The following is a 13,552-nucleotide window of genomic DNA, read 5'->3' as shown; positions in this document are numbered from 1 at the left end:
TTTGGCCATGAATCTTCTGGTACCTCATTGTGAACATCCTCCTCTACCATGTCAGATCCAAAGAGTTATATGGATATAATCTTTAGTGCATGAAGTGAACATAACGTCATCAATACACCCATTTGAAAAGGGTATTTATTTCTTGGCTCATTCTGTTCTTTTTCTTCCAGGAAAATATCCCCCTCATTTTGTTTTCGAGGAAGAACCATCTGTGCCTCCTGTACATTTATTACCCTGTTGCCATTAACAATATCAACGGTCTCCCAATATCAAGCTTAAGGTTGCCATGTTGCAAATGCCTCCCTCTACTGGCTGTGAGGCACCAGTGAAAAATGCTCATCTTTAAAAACTTGCAATGGGAAAGTATATATATTTGAACAGTTGCAGGCTCTCAGCACTGACACACAGTGATTAAGAACAGGTGGTTTTAATGTCATGAGTGTCCTATCTCTATATAATTGGGCTTTAAAAGCAGCTTACAAAAATAGTTAAAATATCATAACATCCAGATGGTTGGGACTACAACTCCAATGATTCCTAACCATCGGCCATGTTAGCTGAGGCTGATGCAGCTGAAGTCCAAAATGACACTAAGGGCCTTGCTAGACCTACCTGATAATCTGGTGGGGAGTTGGGGCAAGGCCGCGCTGCAGCTAGTGTGGGCCGTCGCCCCTAGCTAGACGTAACGTGTGATGGGGTAAGGGAAAGCCCCGTCGCGTCGGCCATTTTTTTTAATTAAAGGGGCCATGTGCGCAGGAGCGCACCAACGGAAAGGTAAAGCTTTTTTTTAAAAAAATAAAGGGTTCCCCGCTCCCCCTGCCCCCGATTTCCCCCCCCCACAATGTCTGATGCCCCCCTGCCCGCTCGCTCATCCTCCCTCCGCTCGCCATGTCCACCCCCCACTCGCTCACCTGTCCTCCCCCCACTCGCCATGTCCACCCCCCGCTCACTCGCCTGTCCCCGATCTCCTTGCCCTGGCCCCGTTCTTCTTCCCCCCCCAGTCCGCCATATCTGATGCCCCCCGTCTGCTCGCCAGCCCGCTCACCATGCCCGCCCAATCACCAGCCCGCCATGTCCAATGCCCCCTCCGCGTCCCCCCGTCCATGATCTCCCCACCCTGGCGAAGGATCTCCCCACCCTCTTCCCCCATCTCTCCTGCTGGGTCCGCTCTTCCCCCCCCCCCCGGCCCGATGGGCACAGCGCTCCTATAGAGTGCTGTGCCCAGTGCGCAGCTTCTCCTGGCTACTCGCGAGTAAGCAAGCAGCCGGGAAAAGCCACGGAAGTAGCTAGACCTTCTGCAGCCCCGAGCTCAGCCCGGGGCTGTGGAAAAACAGGGCCACAAGTGGATCCGGTTATCCCGGGTCAAGGGAGGATTTAGCTCTGCCTGGCCCCCGGATCCCCTGTGCATCATCTGCACGCACAGCAGGGAGCCCGGGCCTCGCACCAGGCTAAGTCCTCGTCTAGCAACGGCCTAGATTGGGAAAGTCTTGCTTAGGGCTTAATAAATTTTCTGTGAGAACTCAATTTCTTATTTTCCTCTTATCTGCATACATCCCAAATACATAGGCGCCTCATACAAAAACACGCCCACACCTCGCTTCCCATCCTAATTGACTGCTTCGAAAAATCCAGGAAAAGTTACTCCCCGTTCCTTCCGTTTTCAGAGCATTCAGGATCAGTACAGACATTTCTTTCAATCCATACATTAAATCCATAGCAGCTACAATTTTAAAAAAACCTCTTAGAGTATGTGCAAGGGTCCCAGTATGGATCTTAAAAGCCCCCCTACCTTTCTACTAGGATCCTGATCTAGTTCAGACTGCTTTTGCCTACTCCAGAGTAAAAATGGAAAGGAAAAAAGCACAGCTGATAGATACGTATTTAAATGAATTTCTGTTTTGACGCTGAAATAATCACTTTGCTGTCTGACAAGAAAGACTTTCACAAATTTAACCCTGCCTGTTATGTCAGTGAGGGGATCTGATCAAATTAAAGGGATTGGCAATCACTACAAATCACTCCCCACCTCCGGGGTAGGAGAAAGAAAGTCCCGCAGCCTTGCAGCATAGTACCGGAAGATAGCCGCTATGTTGCCTAGGTAACCAAGCAACTCCCTCGATCTTACTGCGCTGCGCTGCAGCAGAGCACAGGGAAAAACAAATTGGGTTATCAGGGTTGCAGACAATGCGTAAGGCAACAACCGTTAGGTAGATTTGGCTATTCTGCCACCCCAAAAATCTGTACTCCGCTAGGATATTTTCCATAGGTGGTACCTAAGGCAAGGTCTAATACGGACACGTGGGTACTCTGCACCAGTTGTGGAGAGCAGATGAGTACATTCTTACACTTCTCTTTAAAATACACAGAAGAGACAAATGGGGAAGGAACTGGCACCCCCTACTTCCATGTCTTTCAAAAGGGAAAATATCAATTTGTACCAAGGTGGATTTGATTCAAATCACGATTTAAATCACTACTCAGAAAGAGTCGATTTAATCACGTGACTTCCCCCCCCCCACACACACAAAGTGCACTCTATTCATTGAATTTTTTGAAACTTAGCACTTAAGAGGTAAGGGGTTGATTCTGTGTACACAGATTTGCAAAGGAACAATGGGATTGTGATCTCTGCAGACACAAATTCACGGTTTTGAGAACTGTAAAACCAAGCAGCTGTGATAATATCGTCAAGAGAGAAAAATTGCCCAATAATCTTACAGAAATCTCTGGAAGAGCATGACATTGCGAATGGATTAATGGAATTCATTTACCCCAAAATTTAAACATTGCATGAATACACAGCCTCATGTGACATAATTAAAAACTAATCCTTATTTCATGATGAATAACCTTTGGACTATAATGTATCTTAAATAGAAAGCTATCTTTAGATAGATTTTTCCTCAAAAAGCATTTTATTAAAAAAAAATCCAATTTAAATTTTAAAAAATCTGATTTTTTTAATTATTTTTTTTAAAAAAATCAATGACTTTTATCCACCCTGATTTGTACATAGATATACCACCCAGAGAGCTTCGGCTATGGGGCGGTATAGAAATGTAATAAATAAATAAATACATATCAATAAATATAAATATACGTATCTATTCTAGAGCACAATAGAGTCTTATTTGGCCATTTTCCTCCAGTCAATCATAATTCCATGGATGATATCAGGGCCACAACGCCTCTCCTCTGCCTCGCACTGGCCTGCCTGCCCCAACACTGAGTAAAGGTCTGAAGAGGGGCGCCTGTGCTACGTGTTTAGACTGCCCCCCCCCCACAAGATTTAGAACCTATGTTCCAAATCAAGGACTTATCTTTTACTATCAGAATGTATTTGAGAGCCCGCCCACCTCCCAGCAAAGTCTCCACTGGCATCCATGGAGAACTGCCCCCCCCCTTTTTCGTTCAAGGGGAAATGGTGGTACGGTGAAAGATTTAACCCTCCTCACCTGAAGGGCAGTGGTCTTGATCCAAAGCGGGGCCACATGCATTTATATTGGAGTAAAAAAAAACCCAAAAAACCCACACCTCAACTACATGCTACTCAATTCGTGTGATGTGTAGTTGGCTCTTAGGGTAGAGGTCTTCCAGCTGGGGATCTCTTGGAAGCTGTAATGGCAGGCAAGGCTCTTGGAAAGATTGCTAGTTTCAAGTGGCAGCCTCAAGGCAATGACAAGGCCCCAAAGGCCTCAGAATCCTCTGTAATGAGCAGAAGATTGGAGTGGAACATATGTTGGAGCTTCTCAATGAACAAGGCAAAGTGGAAAGGATTCTCTAAAGACACAGAGTTTTAAACCCTGTTTTAGGCTAAAACTTATGTAAATTTAATTTCCTCCTCTGTCTTTCTACTTCAGCTATGAAATTTGGAGCACAGTTCTAGCATGGCAAACTTAGGTTTCTTCTCCCTCATACCTCCCCCGCAAATACCTTGGCATGCATCTTTGGCACAAATTTCCTAGTATAATTCCTCTAGAGAACCACTATCTTAGACCAAATAGTAGGGCTGTGCTCTGCTTCGCTTTGGTTCGTAGAAGCGGAAGCGGAGCGGCCCGATTTGCCTCCGACAAAGGCGGAGCCAGATCGGGTCTGGGGGAGCTGCGGATCGAGACGAAGCGGATCGAGACAAAGCGGATCCTTCACCTCAATCTGGAGCTCCGAAGAAAGGTAAGTGTGGGGGGAGGGGACTTACCTGGCACCGCTGCAGTCCGTGTGGTGATGGCGGCACAGCCAGGTAAGGCGGCAGGGGGAGTGGGCTTACCTGATTCCATTGCGGTCCGACGGTAGCTTCAACTGAAGCCCAGGGCTCAAAGCGGAAACAGGCGGCCTGTTTCCACTTTGAGGCCTGGGCCTCAGTTGAAGTTGCCGCCGGACCGTGACAGAAGCAGGTAAGTAGTGTGGGGAGGGGGGTCTTACCTGCCTCCATCGCGGTCTGGTGTTGGCTTCAACTGAGGACTAGGCCTCAAACAGGAAGAGCAGGCCATGGCCTGCTCTTCTGGTTTGAAGCCTGGCCCTCAGTTGAAGCTGGCGCTGAACTGCGATGGTGGCAGGTAAGTGTGTGGGGGAGGGGGGCCTTACCTGGCTCCGCCACCTGCCACCGCTGTGGTCCGTGCAACGGCGGATGGCGGAGCCAGGTAAGGAGGGAGGGGGACTTATTCGCTCTCCGTTTTGTTCCCCCTTCCCCACTTACTTGCCTCCACCATGGAGGCAAGTAAGTGGGGAAGGGGGGGGGAGGCAAAATGTCAGGTGAATCTTGATCTGACCCTTTGGATCTCGCTCCGGGATCCGATCCGGAATGGGTTGGGTTGGATTGGCATGAACCGGTTTGGGCCCAATCCAAAAGTTCCAGATCGGGCCACGAAGCGGGTCGTGGGGCTGGTGCACAGCCCTACCAAACAGTACCACCCTAGACAAATTACTCTAGAAGGCCAGCATGCAACTCTTCCACTGCTGTAACTGCAGGAGGGGGCCAGAGGGGAGGGGTCTGGCTGGGAAGTGAGGAGAAGGCTGAGCAAAGGGCCAAAAAGAGCAGCTAAACAGGGCGGCACAGTGGCATTCTTTCCCGCCCCCCACCTTGGGCATGAATAAAACTAAGTGGAAAGGGCAACAATTTAGTATTTTCACCTAAAGCTACGGTAAGTACTACATACCCATTTTTGACGGTTTCAAATGAAACTCACATGTTTAAACTTCTCCTACCACACTTTGGAGAACTCTTCTTTCCTTTTTCATACTCTTCCATGGTAGAGAGGTTCTGGCTTTTTAACTCGTTTGTGTATATAAAATGGCCATTCTGCCACGCCCGGCATAGCCTGGGTGTGGGGAGGCGTTTGTGGGCATGGTGAGAGAAGCCATGAGTGGCTGGGGCTGGTATGGTGCCACACGAGGGGAGGGGACGGAGAGCCCATAAATAAGGGGTTCTCCCCCCTCCCCCTCTTTGCTGCGCGGCTCCCTCCCTCCCTCCCTGTAGAGAGTGTGGGCTTGCTGGTTGCCGTTAGGAGCCGAGTAGGAATTTTTTACTCCTGTACTGAATTGTGCAGGAGTTTTTTTCGCCTACTCCACACTATGAGACAGCTTGGGTGTATTAATAGGTTAATTTGTTACTAATTCGGTCACATTTTGCTATTTGGCGCTAGGTACGGGCGTCCAGAGTGGTGTGGGAATGGTGAGCATTCACATGGCACTGTTCACAGTGACTGGTAAGTCTGAGGCTCCCAGCTTCGAGCCCCACGGCCTACCTGGGAGATACGACGTACCTTTGGGGCCGACTCTACTCACCCACTCAGAGCTGGACGGCGTGAATTAGGGTGTGACAAAGGAAGGCGAAAGAGGCAGCGCCTACTTCGTAGGCTCGCCCAACTTCAGGGGCCTGGCAACAGGTCATACCGGATGCCCGTCAGGATTCATCCCTTCTTGCAGATAATTTAATAAAATGTGGCCCTGTTTAAATCGAGCTGTAAAATTGTCTCGTCTCTTTATTTATTGTCGCATCTCCTTATTCTCGACCTTCGCACCACAATGGAAGCCTCGTGCAACTGGAGCTCTTTGTCCTGTTGCCCTGTCCACCCTCAACCCCAAATCCTGTGCTGCCAGGTCTGAGGATCTGACTGGTCCCCAGGAGGAGGTGTGAAATTGTAGAATATGGGAGGCGGGAGAAAGAGAGAGAGAGACAGGAGCCAAACTATTTTATGTTTGGCTCAATGAGAACTGTTTTCTATCATCTTCATGCAGCCATCAGGTTCTGCTCTGTAGCCAAGCTCTGCCTCCATCACCTGCCACAAGGTTTCAGGGTCCCAACCTTGTGGAGAAGTCTACTCATGTTCATGTGAATGCAAGTAGGACTCCTCTTCAGAACTTACTGCTCAACACGGCAAGGTTAGAAATCCCGGAGAGGGGTCACTGAGTGTAGCCCCTCACTCAGACTCAGTGTACCCTGTTTAGGCATAGCGCCTGAACAGGGCTATCTTGGGCTTAGCAAGGAATCAGAGATTCTTGAAAGGCTTGCATCGGATACTTGCAAAGAAAGTTGCTATCCCTTCATTTAGCAATGACCTTGTTCGAATGACATGCTAAACATTACGGCGAAGCATGCTGTGTGAACCATTCCTAACCATGGTCCGGAGGGAGAGGCGGGTAACAAATAAATATATTATTATTACATAACCATGGTTTAAACATGCTCACTGACCATTTTTGGCAAAACAGTTAATGACCTAACCATGGCTTAGTGTTGTCTGAACAGGCCCAATAACTGCTCTTTTATTTATCCTTTGAGATGGAAAGAAAGGCACTACTGCCAGCTCTCCAGAGCTTAGGCTCTAAGATACAGCTCCCTTCAGACCCAGCTGTCATGGTCAACGGTCAGGGATTATAGGGTTTGTAGTCCAAAACCTCTGGAGGGCACCATTTTGCCCATCCCCAAGCTACACAGTTGAAGAGAGAATGCACTTTGCCATTTTTTTCCTGCCTTGGGAGAGGGGAGAATTAAGTTTTCTCAAGGGTTCTTTTGACTGCTGCCAAAGGGAAGAGAAGTCTGGAATGAGGGAGGGGGCTGCAATTAGGAAAACAAGGACAGCACCATGGACTTCACATATCAGCTCCAGTTGTCCAAAGGTTCTTGGGGCAGGTGGGGGATGATATTCCCAAGACCGTTTCGCTCATTAACCCAGAGAGCCCTTAACATTCTGCTGTCCCAGCCAGCTGCCTTTCCTGCTTCGTAGGTTGGGATGCCTTGCACAAAAACAAGCCTCCCACCCAGAGCGTTATAACTGAACAAACAGCGTCAAAACAATTGGAAGCAGCTTACCTGCTGACGGGTTCAGAGAAGAGGGCTGAATCGAAGAGTCCAGAAGCCGCAGGCTCTCTCTACATCCCAGTCTCGCGAAGGGAGAATTCTGGCCGTCTACAGAAGTTGCATGAAATAATGTAAAAGAGGCAGCTGTGCAGATTTAACCAGGCGCAACAGGTAAAGCTAGCTGGCCAGGGGTATCTCTCTGTGCCTTTGGCCCAAGCCCATAATTCCCACGCCTTACTGTAACTCAGCCTAAGCACATGCAACAAAAATAACTGCATACCATTGGCTTGTTTAGCACTGCCTCCACTTCCTCTGTTACTTCCCCTGTGTCATATTTTAGACTGTAAGGTCATCCAGGCAGGGAACTTATCCTCCCCTTCTCTATGAAACACCATACAGACTGATGATATATATATATATTTAACATCTAACCACAAACACAAGACTGAAAATTGATTCTTATATTGAAATTTGGAGGGAAATTGTTTCTAATAATGATGGAATACTGAGTGAAATATTTTTAAAGTCAGGGTTTTAAAATATTATTTTAGACATGTTTTAACAGACCTTCCCAACCTGGTGCCTTCCAGATGTTTTGGACTAAAACTCCCATCATCCCCCACTACCATGGCCAACAGTCAGGGCTGCTAAGACTTGTAGTCCAAAGCATCTTGGAGGCCCCTAGGCCGGGAAAAGCTGATATCAGGAAGGCCAACAGGCACACAACTGCGTAACAATTGTAACAATACAATCAGACAGTGTTGGTAACCAGAGTCAAAATAATGACTTCTATTTTACATAGTTATATCAAATAGAACATTTCAAACATACAAAATTATAAAGATGACCAAACATAAGGCAAATAGTTGCTTCTTATGATACCCTGACAATAAAATATAACAAGAGACTAACTATTATTGAAATACTGTATAATTAATTATAACAGGATTCCGGTTATTTTCCCGTTTCGTCATCTTTGTTTGGTCATCTTTATAATTTTGTATGTTTGAAAAGTTCTGTTTGATATAACCCTATTTGTATGTTTGAAATGTTCTATTTGATAGAACTATATAACATAGAAGTCATTATTTTGACTCTTGTTGTGTGCCTGTTGGCATTCCTGATATTTGGTTAGTATCAACTGCAGCCTTCGTGTGTTTTGATATAAGACAATGTACAATACTAGGTCATTACAACTCCTGCGTTCTGTAGACACTCCTTAATAGTATGATCAGTTTGATTACACACACAGAGAGAGTTGGGAATAGTTTGAAAGAGGGATTGTTGTTTGTGGTGTGAACAGGCATATTTTTGTCACCTCAATGATGTTGCAGTTATGTTTTTTGTATCGTTTCAAAGAAAATACTGACTGTGGAGACTCCGTTTGTATACAGCAATGTTGATGCTTTCTACAATAAACTCAACTTTCCCCCTATTTTCTCAACTGACAAAAACCAAGACATTCCTCATACCACAGGGTGCAGCACTTTTCTGCTCCTTCTTGAATACCGGGTATAGTACGCGTAAAACTAAGGCATTCATATTTTAAAGTTTAATAAATATCGCAAAGAGCGACATTTTTGTGCGAAGTTATACATATTGCCTTCGAAGTTCTTAAAAGATATCTCTAAATGTTTCCCACAATTTTCACCCCTTCTGAGAAAACTGGGGGGGAAACCACAGGGCTTTCTTTAGCCACAAAATTCCAGAAATTTTACAGCTCTAGGCATCACCTGCATATTCTTACACATCCTTGAAATCATAAGAAGGTGTTTGTTTTTTAAGATGTAAACATTATGAGAACCCCAGGAAGCTGCGGACCTCATGTACTTCATTCTGAGCTTGTGTGGAATCAAAGAGCACACTTATGCCCACACACAAACATACACACTCAACCCACTCTGGCAACTCCTAGCCACTGGGAATTTCATCTCCAACCCTAATTGTCAATTATTTAGGGCATAATTCTATGCGTGTTTAGGGGAAAAATATCCTACAACTCTCAGCATTCACCAGCCATATTTTTACACACATGGTGAGGAAACCATCTGAATGTCTTAAGGATGCACAAAACCATGCCTCTTCATTTCAGCAGAGTTACACACATTGCCTCCCGGCATTTTTAGATGGCCAAAGAAAGTATGTGCAATGTCTGCTATATCCTTGCTTTTCCAAACAGCACCTCTGCATGTGGAGTTCTACACACACACACACACACACACACACACACACACACACGTGCATTAAAGCAGAAGGCTGGTGCATGTATGTATGTTCATTAGCTGCAGGTGGGCATTCTACCAAAGAATGGCACTCAAAGTGGTATGCACCAATGCATATTCCATTTAGAGTAATGCAGTCCTGGCAGACATCTGCATTTGTCTGATGAACAGTCAGCCTGTTTTACACTCCTTCCCCACCCAGCTTGCACAAGAGTGCACACATCCAGCCACAAAACATCACCCCCCCACCCGCCCCCCAAACCCCATTGATGGAAATCAGTACTGGATGTAAGGAAGTCTCAGGATAATTTTCAGCTCCAGCAGAAGCCCCTATTTTCTGCTTGGTAAGGACCACAATGCACAAAACACCACAATCACTAGGATATCTTCTCATCCTTACAGTACCCTGTGGACAATATCATAAATAATTAGTATGTTCTATCTCCATGACAGGCTTTCAAGTTTACTTTGCCCCCACAAATTCTACAGGACCATCTTAATTTCTGAGATGTTATAATTCCCGAAACAGGTAAAAGTAGTTGTGCTGTATGCTAACAAGGAGAGCACAAAAATGCCTTCAGCTACCAGTTCGATGCTGAAAGGGAACAAAGTGACCTGCCACAGGGCCTAAAGGAGAGAGAGAAATGTCCTTGGAGGATGCGTACCCTCAGATATGCATCTTACAGCTCAATTCTTGAATTTGATCTAGCAGACCTTCTACGCCGGACTGTCATTAAATGAACAGCTGCATAATTGTATTACAAGGCAGATGGTGATAAACATTCCATAATGCCTCCTTCCGTGCTACTTGGGCTTAGATGTGCACAAAAGAGCGAATGAAATGAAATTCCTTTCCTGAATCTTGTGCACTCGCAGCAACAACTGGTCTCCAGCAAGGCAGATGGTCATTCCTACCGCACAGCTGTTTCGGTGGCAGCAAGCCAGCTAGATCTGCGATAAGCAGCACCACGGATGGCCAACTAAAAGGACAGTGACACGAACTCAGGAGGAAGTCACAACTGAATGATACCACCAGCTGGCACTCAAGCAGTAGTTGATTTAGAAGAATGGGGGGTCGATAATCTTAGCCCATGACCAATTGATATGACACTATCTATCTATCTATCTATCTATCTATCTATCTATCTATCTATCTATCTATCTAAAACACCCCAACATAAAATGTCTTGAGAATGAGGCAGAAAAATGGAATACTCTTTCATGGGGTACAAAAACGTTCAGGAATTGGAGGAAGGATTTTGGCACAGCGTTAGCTCCACCCTTTTCCTGGAGTTGGATGCAACACTGCCCACCTCCATCTCACACCTGCTGCAGGGCTTTCAGGGAAGGTTCAGTGTTGCCAGTATTTGCATTAGAGACAAGATGCAATCACTCCTGAGCATTGTAAGGTGTGGAAGACCCTGGAAGGTCCTGAACCTTGAAGAAGGATGACAACTAGAGACAAGCCAACATTTCTCAGAAGACATGTTTCTCAGAAAAGTCCTGAGATATTTCTTTTCTTACCTCCTAGAAATAAAAGGACACTTGGCAGAACCTTCTCCAAATTTTCTTCACCATTTTTTTTTTTTTTTTAGTAGTGGCTGCATTCCCTTCTCCACCCACTGCCGTGCCCTGGAATGATGCTAGGTATATGGCTACTGTGGAGGATGCAAAATGGGGGCCAGGCTACCAACACAGTTGCTCCTATTTCCACTTGCAGTGGCAGGGCAAGAAAGCCAAAAACCCTTAGAAGAAAGAAAGAAACTGGTCCACAAAAATTCAGTGAAATTGTCCCCCCCCCCCAATTTTTCTACCCATAAATAGGGTGGAGAATTTTGAGAGGTCACTTGCACACAGCTCTACTCCCGCACACTATTCATTGCTCCAGATGCTTTCAAGAGTACAGTATGGAGAGGAATTAGACATGTGGTCAACATTTTAAGCAGTGACCATTCATTTATTGTCACTTCTGTTAAAAGGCTGGTTATGAGCTGCATATTCTGTGCAGGTGAATTCCATAGATAAGGATATAGAGGGGGGAAATCTGAATTGAAGGAACAAAAGGAGGAGAGCATTAGGGGAGACAGACAGTGAGAGAAGTAAAGATTAACTGGACCAGTTGTTGATAAACCAAAGAAGCATCAAGGACTTTCATAATAATCCCAGATTAAGAACATAAAAAAGTCATGCTGGATCAGACCAAGGGTCCATCTAGTCCAGCACTCTGTTCACACAGTGGCTGACGAGCTGTCAATCAGGGACCCACAAACAGGACACAGTGCAACAGCACCCTCCCACCCATGTTCCCCAGCAACTGGTGCACACAGACTTACTGCCTCGAATACTGGAGATAGCACACAACCATCAGGGCTAGAAGCCATGGATAGCCTTCGCCTCCAGGAATTCATTCAGCCCCCTTTTAAAGCCACCCAAAATGGTGGCCATCACTACAACTTGTGGTAGTGAGTTCCACAATTTAACTATGCACTGTGTGAAGAAGTACTTCCTTTTATCTGTTCTGAATGTCCCACCAATCAGCTTCATGGGATGACCCCATGGGGTTCTAGTATTTTGAGAGAGGGAGAAAAATGTTTCCCTGTCCACACTCTCCACACAATGCATAATTTTGTTCACCTCTATCAGGTCTCCCTTTACTCTCCCTTTTTCCAAGCTAAACAATCCCAGCTGTTGTAACCTTCCCTCATAGGAGAATTGCTCCAGCCCCATGAACATTTTAAATGACCTTTTCTGTAATTTCTCCACCTCTACAATATTATTTTTATGTGTGGTGACCAAGACTGCACACAGCATTCTGAGTGTGGTCGCACTATAGATTTGAATAAAGGCAATAAGATACTGGCAGTTTTATACGCAGTTCCTTTTCTAATAATGTCTAACATGTAGTCTGCCTTCTTTACAGCTGCTGCACACTGGGTTGACTTTTTCATTGAGCTGTTCACCACAACCCCAAGATCTCTTTCTTGTTCAGTCACCCCCAGCTCAGATCCCATCAACTTATACATTGTACCATGTACATTGATGGTGCTATATAAATAAATAATAATAATAATAATTATTATTATACTTGAAGCTGTGGTGTGGGGGTTTTTTTGGTTTGTTCCAATGAGTACTTGGCTTAGATTCAACCACATCTGCCATTTGGATGCCCACTCTCCCAGCTTGGAGATATCCTTTTGGATTTCCTCACAGTCCTTTTTTGTTTTAAACGCCTTAAATAATTTGGTGTTATCAGCAAACTTGGCCTCTTCACTGCTCACTCCTAATTCCAGATCATTTATGAACAAGTTGAAAAGAATTGGTCCCAATACCGATCCCTGTCGGACCCCGCTATTTACTTCCCTCCACTGGGAGAATTTTCCATTTATTCCTACTCTCTGCTTTCTGTTCTTCAGCCACTTACTGATCCAAAAGAGGATATCTCCTTTTATTCCATGACTGCTAAGTGTGCTCAGGAGTCTTTGGTGAGGAACTATCAAAGCCTTTTGGAGGTCCAAGTAAAAAATGTTCACTACAACTTTGGTCATGAGTGTTTATTTGCATGGAACAGTTTCAAAACAAGTGAGGAGAAGCTGAACAAAAGAAACAGGATCTTCACCTTTGGAGCTTGTAGGGAGAAGTCAGGAGAAATAGCATCTTCAAACTATGCCTACTATGCCTATATGGCTCGGGTCCAGGTTATTTGAAAGAACGTATTCTCCCTTATGAGCCTGCCCGCGCTTTAAGATCTTCTGGAGAAGCCCTTCTTTCAGTCCCACCATCTTCACAGGCGTGCTTGGTGGGAACATGGGAGAGGGCCTTCTCGGTGGCTGCTCCAGTGCTCTGGAACGCTCTTCCCGGGGAAGCTAGGCTGGCTCCCTCCTTGATGGGCTTTTGGAAGCAGGTTAAAACTTTTTTGTTCCATCAGGCATTTGGAGAATATTCTGGCCCTCCATCTATGTTAATGTCTTATAATTCTGTTGTGTATTTTAAACATTTATGGTTTTGTCGTGTGTCCTCCCCCGGCATGTATGTT

General features: G+C 45.6%; 1 protein-coding gene across 1 annotated transcript in view; it reads right to left on the bottom strand.

The window, feature by feature from the left end:
* Positions 1-10,231, bottom strand: part of PRR5 (proline rich 5) — a 79,744-nt gene extending 69,513 nt beyond the window's left edge. Inside the window, exons 1-2 of the mRNA XM_063134339.1 lie at positions 10,204-10,231; positions 7,310-7,405 (exon numbers count right to left, since the gene is read on the bottom strand). The gene's annotated coding sequence lies outside the window, so the exon portion shown is untranslated. The remainder of the gene's footprint in view (positions 1-7,309; positions 7,406-10,203) is intronic.
* Between the last annotated feature and the right edge of the window lie 3,321 nt (positions 10,232-13,552).

This window comes from Elgaria multicarinata, chromosome 9, assembly GCF_023053635.1.
Source record: "Elgaria multicarinata webbii isolate HBS135686 ecotype San Diego chromosome 9, rElgMul1.1.pri, whole genome shotgun sequence".
In the NCBI taxonomy this organism is placed as follows: Eukaryota; Metazoa; Chordata; class Lepidosauria; order Squamata; family Anguidae; genus Elgaria; species Elgaria multicarinata.
Note: the sequence above shows the minus strand (reverse complement) of the source record. Positions and strands in the feature narration are given on the sequence as shown.